The sequence below is a fragment of the Bidens hawaiensis genome, unplaced genomic scaffold, assembly GCF_021521415.1.
Source record: "Bidens hawaiensis isolate Kalapana, Puna unplaced genomic scaffold, B.hawaiensis_p1.1 tig00028242_1, whole genome shotgun sequence".
NCBI lineage: Eukaryota > Viridiplantae > Streptophyta > Magnoliopsida > Asterales > Asteraceae > Bidens > Bidens hawaiensis.
In genome coordinates, this window is record NW_027494596.1 from 289,852 (window position 1) to 306,624 (window position 16,773).

The following is a 16,773-nucleotide window of genomic DNA, read 5'->3' on the forward strand; positions in this document are numbered from 1 at the left end:
CGATTATTACGATTTTCTTTTCAATTGATGAGATGTTTCGATGGTAATTTTATGCACGTGAGATTTCATTTTGTGTTTTGATTATTCATGACCGAATTCAAGTTATTTAATAACAATTTATGTACTACTTCGAAGCCTCATTTTTGCTAAAATTTTCGTTTATCTTTTAAACGATATTTTCATGACTATATTATTCATATTTGAGCATTTATGCATTTCAAAGTGAAACTCGATTCTATGTATTATTCTACATCATTTCATTTAATGTATTAAGCGGCTTATGGGTGGTTATCCGCAAGTTTTGGCGCTATTAAAAACCGTTACTATAATGACGATTATATAAATGGTTTCACAATAGTGGTCGTATTCACATTTTATCACATTTTATCGATTGCTTGGTTAATAATCAGATCCTATTTATCTTAAGTTTGATACATGTATGCGTCACCCCAAGGAACTCACCTCTTTTCTCATATTATTACATTTCACGCAATCATATTCTCAATTGCTTATAACCTCAAGTTTGTTCATGTATGAAACTCATCGTACGCTGTTATTGTTAATTGTATCGTTGTTTATCCCAACCTCATGTACTCACTTATTGGGTTTTCTCTTTTACACTTATCGGATTTTTCATTTTCACTCTTTGGATTCTCGTTCTCATTTATTGGATTTCTCATTTCCTTTTATCGGAGTTCTCATTATTAAAATTTCACTTATCGGATTTTATACTAATTTAGTCCGGACTTTCAACCATGGATTTTAATGATTTGTTTATTCCTTCACATTGATGACTTTGACTTCAAACCTCGTTTCGTAATTGTTTACCCTGAATTTTATTTATTCGATCATCTTTACTTACTTAAACCGAATTATTATTTTCACCTTGATTTATATTCTAAGATTTTAATTGTTTTATTTATCCAATTTTCCTACTTACTTAAAAGTCAACCCCAAAAATTTTCAACCGCTGGTACTGGTTAGTCAATATTGGTAAAATTCAACAAATTTATTTACACATCTATTATTTAAAGATTTCAAAATCAATATGTCTTTTAAACCACACAATGGAACGAACTATGTGGATCATACGATGATCTAAATAATTATGGGTGCACACTTAATTATCGAAATCCCCGTATGGAAGCCATAGTAAGTACGCTTGTGTGCGATAACTCAGACCCGAGAATGATAGAGGAAAAATGGTAGAAATGCGAGTTATGATAAGGGCATGATGGATATGCCGCTTGTACATCCTATATATAAGTGTCTTTATTATGTTCTCATTTGTGGCCTTTTTCGAGTCATGCAAGGATTTGACGTTATTCTTTTGTCAAAAAATTTTCTTACAATTGTTTTACAAAAAAAACGACATTCGTTAGTAATTACATCTTTACTTTAAGTTATATTAATTTCGGGAAAAAATTTTGGGTCAGATTCGTTTTCGTTATTGTATTCGTTTATCTTATAAACTGTAACATTTTGATTTTTCGCGTTTTATTTTAATCAATTATACTTCGAACACGTATTGTATTGTAAACCCGACCCGGTAATTTTATTAATCATTTAAGTCGATCTTTAATTTTTCACGTACTTAGTTCATCAAAATCCGTCATGTATGCGTGTACTAATCGTTATTCATTTAACATAAAATTAGTTTATAAATTGTAAGGGGTAATTCTTGCCATTTTTGAATCTATATTAACATTTCTTAAGTTTAATACCCTTTTGTATAATATTTAGAACTTGGAGGTCCTTTCTGTAAATAACTAATATATATATATATATATATATATATATATATATATATAACCCTACCCCTAGCAACTTATACCCAGCCGCCACCCCCCTTAGCCGTTTTCCGGCGGCCTCGTTTTTCAGGCAAGAAACCGGCGACGCCGACTTTCGACCACCGTGCGCCTCCGACCCCAAACCCTCTGACCTTCTTTGTCCGAACCGTACCCTCCTCCCTCACTGGCTCGTTTTTCCGGCGCGCCTCCGGCGGCCGGAATTGGCTCCGGCGACCCCCATTTTTCCTCATCTCCGACTTCGAATCAGGTATCGATAGGTAGTGTGTGTCTTTCAGTTTACCGTGACGATCATTGATGCTTCCGTTTTTTCAACCAACTGTTAATTAATCAAGCTAATTGGATCTGGGTTATAAATTATATTTGAGGATGATGATGTTTAATTGTAAGGTTTAAAACTAATTTTCCTAAATCCTAACCAGATGATCGTCTAGAGCAGCTGGTTGGTGCATGTGCGTTTAAACTTGAGGTCATGGGTTTGATTCCCTCCGTGACCAACTTTGGTTTGTTTTTGTTAACAAATTATCCAAGTTATTATTACTATTTTTATTATCATTATACTTATTATCTAGATTATATTATTATTATTATTATTATTATTATTATTATTATTATTATTATTATTATTATTATTATTATTATTATTATCTCCTTATAAAAATTCATATTATTATTAATTTTAATTATTAGTACTATTATTGTTATATTTATTAATACATTATTAATGGATTTATGAATTTTAATAATAATTATTATTATTATGATAATAATTATATGTGTCATATTAATGATAATAACTAATACTTATAACATTTTAATAATAATAGTATTAGTGATAAAAATATAACTCGAGTAACGATGACATTAAATGGCAACTAGGCCCGACATGGGTTTCGATTCAATAAAAGAAGTGGATAATATTGGTATCCAAAAGTAATAATATTCATAAAAGATTAATAAAAATATTATTAATTTGCTTTATTAATAGTTAATAATAACATTATTAAGTAGTATTGACAGTAATAATGATAACATACTTAATTTTGGTTAGGTTTCTAGACGAGTTCACCATATTAATGATATATTTAATTACCAACAAAAACCACCTTAAGTAGCATCCGAAGACTTCCGCTGAGTTCGGGCCTAAGTATCTCATATGGTGTATGGGATTAAGAGGCTATATGGTAGTTTGCATTAACTAATGTAGTTGGCATTAACTTATGTAGTTGGCCATAACTAATGTAGTTGGCCATAAGTTTGGTGTTTGGACATTTATACAAGTAGTTGGACATACATGCAAGTAGTTGGCAAGTTGGCTAAACTATTATAAATAGATCTAACAAGTTAGAGTTAGATATCACCCACCACTATCATCTTGCAAAGTTTATTGTATTAAGGTTTTGAGTTAGTTTTCTTGAAATAATAGTAAGTGAAGTTCATTATATTTCTTTGTTCTCTATGTTCGTTTATTTGGTTGACTTGGGACTTGAATTGGTATCTGAGCCGTTCAAGGGCCAAATCAAATTTGGTTGAACGAGCTAGGTTTAATCAAAGATTTTTCAAACAAGTTGGGTTTGATCAGTCATGGGTGACTCAACTACACCACCGCCACTAGCCAAGCAGGGCAGTAGCTCGGGTTTCTTTCAATGCCCGATGTTAACAGCAATAAAGTACACAGTATGGGCACTCCGTGTGAAGGTTATTTTTAATGTGCATAGCGTATGGGATGCGATAGATCCTGGTATGACTGGTGCAAAGATAAATAACGTGGCTACCACCCTACTTTTCCAAATTATACCCGAACAACAGGTTTTGCAAGTCGGCTGTCTGAACTCGGAAAAAGAGATGTGGGAAGCAATCCGAACCCGACATCTAGGAGCCAAAAGGGTAAGAGAAGCAAGGCTCCAAACATTGATAGCTGAGTTTGATGCCTTGAAGATGAAAGATTCAGAAAATATCGATGATTATGCAAACAGAATATCGGAGATCTCTCCGAATTCTGCCACGCTCGGAAAGACTTTCGAGCAATAGAAAATTGTCAAGAAATTTCTCACAATCTTACCTCGTAGGTTTGTTCATATTGTTGCTTCACTTGAACAAATCCTAGATCTAAAGACGGTTTGGCTTGAAGACGTAGTGGGTCGGATCAAGGCTTATGAAGAACGAACCAAAGACAAAGAACCGCAATCCGCAGATCAAGGTAATCTATTGTTTCATTATTCTGATAACCGGAATTGTGAATCAAGTAAAGGAAGGGGACGAGGAACCGATGGAAATTGGGGTAGGGCTCTAGGTTGAGAAAATGGCCAAAACTGGGGAACCCGAGACAACTCCGAACAACAAACCGAAGAAAAACATAAGGGTAAAGATCAGTCAAAGTTACAATGTTATTGATGTGACCAGATGGGCCATTTCTCTTCCTCTTGTCTTGAACGAAGGAGGGAAGCAAATCTAACTGAGTTCAATGAGACCCTTATGATGTTACAACAAGTAGATGAGTCGGTCTACTTAAACGAGGAGAAAGTTTTACCATGTCGGTACCAATCCGAAGGACCAGAAGAAGGGATTTTGTACCTCGATAATGGTGCTAGCAACCACATGACGGGAGAGCGGTCATTCTTTTCTAAGCTTGATGAAAGAGTGGTAGGCCGAGTCCATTTTGGTGATAATTCCCAACTCAAAATCGAGGGGAAAGGCACTACAATGTTACATTGCAACAACGGGGAGGTAAAACAAATTACTAATGTTTATTTTATACCAAGTCTTCGGTGTAATATTTTAAGCTTGGGTCAAGCTACGGATAATGGGTGTGAGGTTCTTTTGAAAAAGAACGATCTTTGGATGTATGGTAGTGGCGGTAGGCTAATCATGAAAGTACCAAAGACGAACCGAATTTACAAGGTCAAGATGTGTGTTGCAAAGAACATGTGTTTACACGTAAACGAAGACCCAGTTTCTCAAACATGGCATGGCCAAGTAACGACCCGAGCGGTAAAAGACAAGACTCCGAATGAAGCATTTAATGAGCAGAAATCGAATATATGTCATTTAAATGTATTTAGTTGTATTTCATTCTCAAAAATCCCAACTCAACACCTAAAGAAGCTCGATGATCGGAGTAAGAAATTATTGTATCTTTGAAACGAGCATGGTTACAAGGCTTTTCGTTTATTCGACCCGACTACAAAGAAAGTTATGGTTAGTTGGGATGTTAAATTTGATGATGGAAAAGGGTGGAATTGGTTCGAGAATTTGAACAAAACAGTTGATGAGCATGTTTGGCAAGATTTTGTTATCGGTTGGGGAGAGAAAGATGTGCAATTCGATAACGAAAATGAGTACGAGTCTGTTTCCAAACCAATCAACGGCTCGAGCTTATCATCAGGTCCGATACTTAGGAGGTCCACACGGGTGTCGATTCCACTAAGATGCCTTGATGATTATGTACTCAATGAAGATTTAATGCTTTTAGTTGAAGACGAACCAACAAAATATGAAGAAGCAAAAGAAAGTAAAGAGTGGGTTCAAGCAATGAAAGCTGAGTTGGAATCAATCGAGAAAAAAACATGTGGAAGCTTACAGCTTGTCCAAACGGGGTGAAGCCTATTGAGGTAAAGTGGGTTTTTCAAAGTTAAGAAAAATCCAGACGGGCCGGTAAACAAGTTCAAGGCACGATTAGTTGCAAAGGGGCATGTACAACGACACGAGATCGATTACGATGAGGTGTTCGCACCCGTGGCCCGACTCGAGACAGTTCAACTTATTCTAGCTCTAGCCACGAGTGAAGTTTGGGAGGTATATCACATGGATGTAAAACTCGTCGTCTTGCACAGTGATTTACTAGAAGAAGTGTTTATTGAACAACCGAACAGGTTCGTAAAGGAAGGAGAGAGTCATAAAGTGTATAAACTCTCAAAGGCTCTTTACGGGCTAAAACAAGCTCCAAGAGCTTGGAACTCAAAGTTAAAAGGAGTTCTAAGTGAGATGGGTTTCAAAATATGTATCGAGGAACAAGTCGTATACGTGAAGAAATCAACCAAGTCAATATTGATTATTATGGTATATGTTGATGATCTCTTGGTTTCCGGTTCCAAAATTGAAGAAGTAAAGGCGTTCAAATAGATGCGCGGGTTAATTGGAGTTGAAGACCTCACGAAATCCGACTCGAAAATTAGGGGGTGAATGTTGGTAATTAACCGAGTCGGACATGTCGGGTCCAGGCCTAAGTATCTCATATGGTGTATGGGATTAAGAGGTTGTATGGTAGTTGGCATTAACTTATGTAGTTGGCCATAACTAATGTAGTTGGCCATTAGTTTGGTGGTTGGACGTTTATGTCAAGTAGTTGGACATAAATGCAAGTAGTTGGCAAGTTGGCTAAACTAGTATAAATAGACCTGACACGTTAGAGTTACATATCACCCACCACTATCATTTTTCAAAGTTTATTGTATTAAGGTTTTGAGTTGGTTTCCTTAATATAATAATAAGTGAAGTTCATTATATTTCTTTGTTCGTTTAATTGATTGGCTTGAGACTTGAGTTTTTAGACTTGGTCGGCCCTGAATTTCACCTATGGCTAGAACGAGTCCTGGATCTTAGCGAGTAGGTTTAATTAGGTTTAATATAGTAATGACTTATGACTTATACTTTTAGTATGATTAAGGTTGTTTCGATGATCAAGGTTATATCTTGATCATGTTTTTACCTCGATCGTGGTTTAATTAGGTTTAATGTAATAACTTTTTATGACTTATGACTTATATGTATATTATGGTAATGAATGTTAGTTTTTACTATATAATTATCAATTGTTCGTCAATTTGTGCTTAAATTTTTGCTATATGTAGTATATTAGTAGTGTAAGTGTAAGTGTGTTTAAAGTTGTGTGTATACGTTAGTTAATAAGTTTTTTGTAAATAATAGATTGGTTAAAGTTCAATTTTAGTTTTTTGTTAATCATGGTATAGGGTTTTGATTGGTTGTTCATCCTAGGTTACAGTAGCATATTCTAAATTTTAATCATGGTTTTTGCTTATGAAGCCTTGTCCTATATGCTTCATTATAAAGGTTTTTTTATATCATACAACATGTTATGTATATAAATATAACAAATTTTGTCTAGTAATCTACTACATAAGTATAGAAATGTATGCAATGTGTATGAATGCAGTGAATGTATGAAAAAATTTTGATTGCAGATTGCTATTTGTGTGCTGTGTTTTTTAATATAGAAATTGCATCTTTATGGTGAAGGCAGTGAGGAGTGTTGGAAGGATTGTATTAAGTATCAGGTTATTTATTCTTATGACTGAAATGCCTCTTAACCTAGCACAATGGTTGCAGCACTTTAAACGTAGGTAGTATGCAATGACTGGTCTCACAGTGGTTAAACACGCTACTCAAACAAATTCAAACTCACAGTGGTCAAAGACACTAGTAAAAAAATGAAACTCACAATGGTCAAAGACATACTGGTAAAAAAAGTCACAACTTATAGTGGTTAAACACACGCTTGTCAAAAAAAGTTAAACTCACAGTGATCAAACACACACTTATCAAACAAAGTCAAACTCACAGTGGTCAAACACAATGTTAAACACAAAGATCAAACACATTATTCATATTTGGAAGAAAAAACAAACGAGAGTTCAAACTTTATATTACCCACTCCGTCCCATTATAAGTGTCATGGTTTGAAAAACACAAAGTTTAAGGTGGATTGATTGTTTACTTTTTTTCTTATTTAATGACGATAATGCCCTTGGAAAGTGGGTCCATCAATATTGTTTACTAATGTTAGTTATGTGTGTTTAATGGTAAATTTGGAAATTGGCTAATAAACTTTAAAAGTGGACACTTGTAATGGGACAAACAAAAATACAAATATAGACACTTATAATGGGAATGAGGGAGTATTAAATACCACAAAGATGGAATTGCAAGTGGGAGGGGTATAATAGTATTATCATTGAATTTCGAAGGGTTGTCTGACGACATGGTTCAATTTGCCACACCCTGCAGATATTAGGATGTCGGATGCAAAAAATTGGAAACAAGGGTTGCAACCAGCAAAACCGTGCTGACCACATGGGTGCAAATTGCAAATTAACTCTAATTCTAACTAAGTACATGTTTATTATGTTTATGCTAATACACGACTATGTTAGTTATCATAGTGAATTATCTAAAATAAGTTGAAAATACTTATGTTTTCTTTCTCATATATATATACTTTGTTGGTTAGTCGTCAATCTCGCTAATGTTTCGTTAGTATATTAAGACATAGCTAAACATTGTTAGAATTTACTGTTAGTGTAGTTATGGTGTAAAGTATAATTATTTGACAGTTTTGTAAATATTGTAATTAGTTAGAAATTAACAAATGTGTTGCGTTCGTTTATGAAACGTTGCGATGGTAAGAACAAACTTTTGGTGACCTATAAATAGGGCCAGCCACCACCAATTGTAAACATACCGTTTCAATACAAAATCAATAGTACATATTCATTCTTCATAATTATTGTTATTCATTGTTTTGATAATCGATCCTGAGGCTATCTGCAGAAACAGTGAACCTAATCCCCTACAGGCTTAGATCCAATGAGTCCACAGGGTATAGGTCAAGTATAAACCGACTAACGATATGAGCACAATGTCCCAAAGTCCAATAACAGAAAACCTGCAAAACAACCACCGTTAGCTCGTTACGGGAAGGACAAGAGGGGGGTCTTCCCGTAACCACCCTCAGGCGTGAGAATAAATACAATTTCCGGTAAAGATAAAGTACTTAAGTATTGAGAGTAGAGAGTGAAGAGTGAATGTGTTACCTCATGGAGATTGTGGGGGTATTTATAGCCAAAGGATGTGGGAATTTATTGGCCCAGCTGTCCTATTCTAGAATATGCCCATGTAAAAGGTTGAGCTATACGTCCCATGTGCATGGTTGTAACAACCTGGACACGTGTCCGTATATGATAGGACGAGATAAACCTGGCCATGCGCACGGTTGTAACAACCTGGCCAGGTATCCTTCTTTTATTGGCTAAAGAGTCACGTGTTTCCCAAGAGAGGATCTTGGTAAATCTTCTAGAATGAAGTTGGGTAAACACAGTTGTCCTATGATCTTGCCTTCTGGTCATCCTTGCGGGTGTAAACAGTACCATGCGGATGTCTTCTAAGGGCGTCCAGATCTTCCCGCACATAGTCTCTAGGATATATAAATATTCTTCCTATGTCTTGAGTTATGCGGGTGATTTATATGACCCGCGGGTGCCTTATGAGGGGATCCCCTCTGACCAGCGGGTGTTACTTACGGGTATTTGGGTCTTTTTGATACCCTACCTCCATAAGTCTCCCAGCCCATTGTTTCTTCCGCGTAAAGCTTTTATGCGGGTGAAATTTTGTACTTAAGATATCTTTGGGGATTTTTTGAATTTGCAAGTTTTTGTGGAGATATTCTCTGTTGGTGTGGATAACGATGGAAAAGTACAAAAGGACCGGCTGTCATACAGTTGACGTGACGTCAATGCCGGCTGTCACTGTACCCGACTATTCACCTTTTTCACTTTTTCAGTTTTCCCGCGTGACGTGGCGTTATATCGTTGGATCAGCCATTTCTCTCTCCACTGTACCCATCTCATCGCATTTATTGCGATGAGTATAAATAGGAGCAGTTAGCCTTCATTCGAAGCTTTATCGCCTTCAATTTCTTATTTTCTTCTCAATTTCCCTTTCGAATTTCCGATTAATTACTTTGTACTTTTCAAGATTGCTCGCTGTTTTCCTTTTCCCTTACCGATAATAGCCAGTGAAAAGAAGTCATCTTCTTCCAATGTTGATATGGTCGAGCTTAGTTGGAAGGAAACTGACTTTGACAAAGTTATCACTGCTTATGGAATTCGACTGAAGTGGGAACCGGAATTTCCTGCCGCGGGGTCTGTCGCCAGTAAGCCCCCGGTCAACAAGATGGACGTTTATGCAGATTTCTTTTCCACATGAATCTTAGATTTTCGATAACTAAGTTACTGCGAAACTTACTTAGGGGTTATGGGATTCATCTTTCCCAGTTGCATCCTTTTTGGCTTTTGCGGATTCGCCATTTCGAATTCGTGTGTAGGGCGAATGGGATGGTGCCCAAAATTGACCGCTTCTCGGTCTTTTATCGAATGCATAACCGCGACGGTTGGTTTAACTGTTCTTCTATTGCCAAGAGGATTATTTGCACTGAGCCTCCTCATAGCGCGTACGAGTGGAGGACTAAGTTCTTTTGGATCCGGGAGGACGTGGTGCCCATTACGATTATCCGCCGCCTGATTGACAAGAAAGCCACGGAACTTCCTGTTGCCCCGCATGAGGGACAGGAATGGTTCCGGACTCTGATTAAGAAGCCCACTCCGATGCGGGCTATTCCAGAGGAGGCCCTGGTGTGGCCTGGTATGAGCCGTTTGTGGCCATATCCAGAGTTGGAACCTTTTTTCCAAAATGTTGATGAGAGTAAGTTTTCTTTCGTTTCCTCTCTCTGTTTTTTTAAATGGGTTTCTAACCCTTATTACATCTGTCTTCAGGCGAAGGACCAATTCTTCACGCTCTGCTTGACGATATGGGTTGTCCTCAGAAACGCATCCGTGATGCAAAGGACCTGCCCATATTGGACAAAACTCGGGATCGCTTCCTCTTTTCAACTAAGATACGTGCCGAGCCTGTGGTTTCAGAGGCTATCTTCCAAATAGGTGCGTACCGTCTGAACCCTCGTCCTCTAAATGTTTTAACCTCCGATGGGAGGATTTTAATTTTGTCTTCGATTAACGAATCATCATCCGGCGAGGAATCTGATTATAATGAAGCGTCTGATACTTAGTTTGTTATGCATGCACTAGCAGAGTTGGAACGGAAGAGGAAGCTGTGAGCTTCCAAGGTAAATAAAGCGGGATCCAGCCACGCAGATACTGAGGAAGGTCCGTAGAAGAAGAAACGTCGGACCCAGGTTTCTAAGAGGCACAAGGTCCGCCTACAAGACCGGGTGATGGAAATGAAGAGAGAGTCTGCGCATAAGTTACTAACTCTTGGTTATTAGTTATGTTATACATGACTTTTTTTAACTGTTTGTTTCTGTCTTGCAGAAACTGGTGACGCACCTCATCAAGATGTGATGACGGAGAAGCCTCCATCTCCGCCACCATCAGTAGAGAAGTCACCATATCCTCCGCTAACAACTAAGAAGCGACCGTCTACTCCACCGACGGTTGTTATATCCGATGATGCGTCTTGTTCCAAAGGTAAAGAACCTATCAACGACATTGAGGATCCACTGACACAGGATGCCCCGCATCAATCTCCTCCTAAATCTACAATTCCTTCTCCACCATGTTAAACGGGTGGTCGAAAGGTTTATCACTCTCATCAGCCTGCTACTGATTTCTATGGGATGAGGAACCCTGAGAAAGACGATCGTCTTTTTGTCCTGCGCTAGACGATTACACATGGGTCCCGTTTTATGGACCCGGATACCTGTGAAGCATTTGTCAGCCGTTGGGTACCACTAGCTGAGCGTGCCTTTCAGCGCGGGTGCTACCGCCATGATCTCGCCCAAGACTTCAATGTTGTCCTGGCTAACACTGTGGCCAGCGGACAAGAAATTGTGCGGGAATGGCATTCCATGGGAGAAAGGTGGGGAGAGATGCCTCTGGTTGCCGAAGAATCGAAAAAGGCAGAGGAAGAACAACACTAAATAGCCAGCACTGCTGAGTGGAAGCTCAAAGACGCTGGGATATCCCTTCAGGTGGAGAAGGATAGGCATGCTGCTACCGCCCATCAATGGAAAGAGGCATGCAAGAAGGAAAATGTCACCTTTAAGGCCGCCCGGGACGAGGCCCAACAGAAAGGGGAGGACCTGGCCAAGGCTCTTTGAAGCCAATGCTGCTCTGGAGTCACAAGTTACCAACCAAGGTAATATCATCCAAGCTTTTGAGGTAGAAACAAAGCTGAGGAAGGAGAAGGAGGACTTGCTAAATCATCGGGCCGCGGATATGACGTCCGCGTATTATGCCCTTTTCAAGGCTCATGAGGAGTCGGAGGCTGGTGCGGCCGAACTTCAAGGGAAGGCCAAGCGATCAGAGGAGAATCGTCAATGGCTATTGGATGAAGGACTTGGTTTGGTAAGTTTGCTGTCCCTTTGTTCATCCGCTTCTTTTACTTTGGCCATCTCGATGATTGTTACTTGTCTTTTTTATTACCAGGCTATCAAGCGCATCAAGGAGGGGCCAGAACTGACTGATAGTCTCGCTACGCTGCTCACTACTTCAAGCCAAGCTGGTTCCATAATTGGCTTTGAACAAGGTCTAGCGTATGCGAAAACTAATCGCCCATGGGAGGAGCACCCGTTGCACGGGCTCAATGTTGCGAGAGAGTTTAACTGGTTGATGCAGGAGTATGATGATCTATCAATCCCTCTACAGACTGTGATCCTCAAGTGTGTTGCAGCAGCGGATGGCGTTCCTTGTCTAAAGGAGTGTCTTCAAGAAACGTCTGAGGAAGCGCCATCCACTCCACCAACTTCTCCCAAGCCAGATACTCCATCATCCAAGGCCCTAGGCCCTGAAACGACATCTGCTCAAGCTTCGTAGAATAGTTTAGCGACATTTTTGTAACTGTTGCAAGTATCCATCTGTAATCCTTTTTTGACTTATAAATATAAGAAACTTTCACCTTTTACACTTTATCTTATGTACATGATATAAGTGTTAGATTATAGGATCTTCTTAATCGTCAATAAAGGATTATAACTTCTGGCCAAGAAATTTTCTTTAAGGACACGTGAGTCCCTTCTGGCATGCAAGTCAGGAAATGTTGTTTAAGGACACGTGGGTACACAGGTCAGGAAATGTTGTTTATGGACACGCGGGTCCCTTCTGGCATGCAGGCCAGGAAATGTTGTTTAACGACACGTGGTCCCTTTTTGGCACGCATGCCAGGAAATGTTGTTTAAGGACACGTGGGTCCCTTCTGGCACACAGGCCAGGAAATGTTGTTTAAGGACACGCGGGTCCCTTCTGGCATGCAGGCCAGGAAATGTTATTTAAGGACATATGGGTCCCTTCTGGCACAAAGGCTAGGAAATGTTGTTTAAGGACACGCGGGTCCTTTCTGGCATGCAGGCTAGGAACTATTGTTTAAGGCTCTTTTGACATCAATATAAGATGTCTTATATCCCATTATAATATTCATGAAATTTTTTACTTGGGATATTTTTGTGGATTCTTGAATCTTGCAAATGGAGATGAAGATATTTTATCATTGTGTGGATAAGTGTGGAAAAAAGAGATGACGAGACAGTTGAAATGACGTGGGAGCCAGCTATCTTCTGTCCTTTTTACTTTTTCATTTTTCCCGCCTAACGTGTCACCATCTGGTTGGACCACACTTTCTCTCTCCACTAGCGACCTTCCCATCGCATTAATTGCGATGAGTATAAATAAGGCGGTTTCGTCTCCATTTTCATCTTATCACTTTCAAATTATTTCTCTATCTGATTTTCCTCTTGAACTCCAGATCTGTACTTTGCAAATATTTCGCGAGTATTCGTTGTTTTCCATTGCCCACTAAGATAATGGTTGGGGGAAAGAAGAGCTGTCATTCTATTGACAACATCGTTGTCAATTGGAAAGAGAGAGATTATGAGGACATCGTCAATGTTTATGGTTTGGCGCCGGAGTGGGAATCGGAGTACCCGGCCGCCGGATCTGTTGCCAGCCAACCTCCTGAGAAGAAGATGGCTTTATACGCCGAGGACTTCACCATCGGGAATCTTCGATTCCCGTTGACAAAGTTTGTCGGGGCCGACTTGACGGAATACGGTGTACACTTATCACAAGTGCACCCGTTCAGACTCTTGACGATCCGGCACTTTGAGTTTTGTTGCCATGCCAACAATTTAGTGCCTTCCGTTGATAAATTCGTCATCTTCTACAAGATGGCAATCCGTGGTGGGTGGTACAGCTGGTCCACAAAGAGTAAAAACATCATAGGCACTGAATTGCCATGCAGTGCCAATGAATTGCGTCCAAAGTTCTTTTGGATTCGAGAAGATATCGTTCCTTTCTCGATGGTCTGCCGTTCCTCCGAAGAGAAGCTGCCGGAGATACGTGCTGCACCTTATTCGAACCTTCTGTGGTTCAAAACAGTGACCAGCACACCCATGCCTATGTGCGTGATATCTGAGGGCGCATTAGTGCGTGCCGGTATGATCCATAAATGGCCGTTCGCCGACTTGGAACCGTTTTATGAGAATCCTGACGGGAGTACACATTCCTTTGTTTTTTAAGGATTTTTTCTTTCCTTTTTTTGAAAATGCTAACTGTTTTGTTTATGCAGGTGAGGGATCGATCTTGTGTACATTTCTGGATCGTGTGCAGAGATTGATGGCTTGTCGCCCTCGAGATCCAAGAAGCCACCATTCCTTGAACGCCCCCGCGAGAATATCTTATTTCTCGCTGCTTTACGCCCGGAACCAGTGGTGTCCGAGGCGATGTTTGCGAAAGGTGAGGAGATGCTCACCAAAGGTGAGGGAGTTCTGAACCCTCGTCCTCTTTCAGCACTCACTTCTAGTGGGGTGATTGTACTCTTCACTTCAAGTGATGACTCATCACCCTAAAAAATAGAAGAAGAGTCCTCGGTTGATACTACTGATGCCGAGAGTATCATGAATACTATTGCAGGCCTGACTCGGAAGAGGAGGCAGAACCCATCCACTTGCAAGGACGTGAATGAGGGAAAAAGTACCGATAAGGTTGTTACCCGCGAGGAGGAACACGAAGTTGTTGATGCGAGTGATTCTAAACTAGCTGGTAAGGGTAAGTCACATTTGTCCAAGCCTGCTATTCCCAAGAAACACAAGAGGTTGAAGCTGTCAGATCGTATCAACCTTGTTGCATCTACCAAGGTTATTCCAGGTATTTCTTGATAACTTTGTTACGCTTCAGATTATTTTCCTTTAAGTAATATATTTTTCTGATGGGATGAAGTGTTTGCAGGTTCCGCGGAAGAAAATCCTGAGGGTCCATCAGATCATGGAAAGAAAATTCCACCAGTTTCTCCACCTGCATCACCGCTCATATCCATGTTTGAGCCTGTACCTAACTCACCACCAAAGGGTGTCAAATACCCCATTGTTTTACAAGACACGCCGCCCGGCAAAGGTAAGCGAGGGAGTACTTCTCAGGTTTTCAAGGGATCTTTTTATCCCTCACCTCCTAACTTTCCTTTGCACTTTGCGGATCAGAGGGTCCCAGATGTTGCTGCCACTGTCTTTAAGCCGTCTTTCACACGCTCTCATGAGGACAACGAGCCTGCGGGGTATGATGGTCATACCAATCCGCATGAGGATTCCCTGGTGCACCGCCCGCAATGGTCTATCCTTTAGGGGTCATTTTTTACAGACAGCGACGTCTGTCATGAATTTTTACAGCATGGGATTCCTTCTGCGGAGAGGCAACGCCAACGTGGGCGACCTCGTTATGAATTAGCCAACTCCTTCTCCTACAACTTAGCTAACACTGTCTCTACAAGTCAATAGATATATCAAGACTGGTTAGCGATGAGCCAAACATGGGATGACTTGGAGAAGGATGCTGAGATGGCCAAGAAGGAGGCTGACAGCTATCGCATAGCTGCTAACACCGCTAAGTGGGAGCTTTCATATGCCAAGAAGGCCTTAGAAGAGGAGAAAGCCTTCCGGGTTGCTGCTGCAAAGAGTTGGGAAGAAGCTTGTAAACGCCAAAATGCAACTCTGGAAGCTTCCCGTGAACAGGCACGTGCTAGGGAGAGCGAGTTGGCGCAAGCTGAGGAGGCCAAAGCAGATTTGCAGAAGCAAGTCGACGACTTGAATGACCTTATCTCCTCCTATCTGGAGGAGATAAATATGTTGAAGGCGGAAGCATCTACAAAGGATGAACGGATTGCCAAGCTCGCCGAAAACAGCGGGGAGCAAGCCTTAAGTTGTGCGGAGCACAAGATGGATCTTATCCGGGCTAAGGCGGATAAGAAGTGGCTAATGGCAGAGGGGATTCTCCAGGTAACTTTTTCCTTTAGTTTCCTTATGTATAATACATGTATCCGAGTTGTTTTCTTATTCCTCCTATTCGTAGGTTGTTGAGCACATCCGGGATGGTGCTAAGCTTGGGGATTGCCTTGCAGAACTGCTAGTAGCGTCATCTCAATCTGGCCGCCAAGCAGGTTTTCAAGAAGGCTTGATATTTGCGGAAGCAAAGCGCCCGCTTGAGGACTTCGAACTTCATGGCCAAGATACTGCAAAAGTATACGCTGAAAAGACGGAAGCCTTCGACAACATGACGTTCCTTATTGAGGAAGTAGTAAAAGAGCTTGCCGAACAAGATGACGGGGTTGAGCAGTTGAAGGCATACTTTGCCATTAATCATGAGGAAGGAAAGGAAAACCAAGAAGATCCGAACAAAGATGGTGATGATGAGGATCTTCCTTTGTAATTTTGACTATCGCTTTCGTATATGTAGTTGTTGCTTTAAACTTGTAATCTCTTTTGACTTATGAATATAAGAAGTTTTTTGTCCTTTACACCTTGTTTATTATATAATATAAGTGTTAACTGTATGATCTTCTTAATCGTCAATAAAAGATTACGTGACATTTATTTTAAGGACACGCGGGTCCCTTCTGGCACGCAGGCCATGAAATTTCTTTACGGACACGCGGGTCCCTTCTAGCACGCGGGCCGTGAAATTTTCTTTAAGCACACGCAGGTCCCTTCTGGCACGCGGGCTAGGAAATTTTCTTAAAGGATACGCGGGTCGCTTCTGGCACGCTGGCCTAGAAATTTTCTTTAAGGGCACGCGGGTCCTTTCTGGCACGCGGGCAAGGAAAATATTAGCCTACACAAGACTTGTAGATAGGTTTAATCAAGTTTTTTAATAAGAAAGGCTCGCAGGCCTGA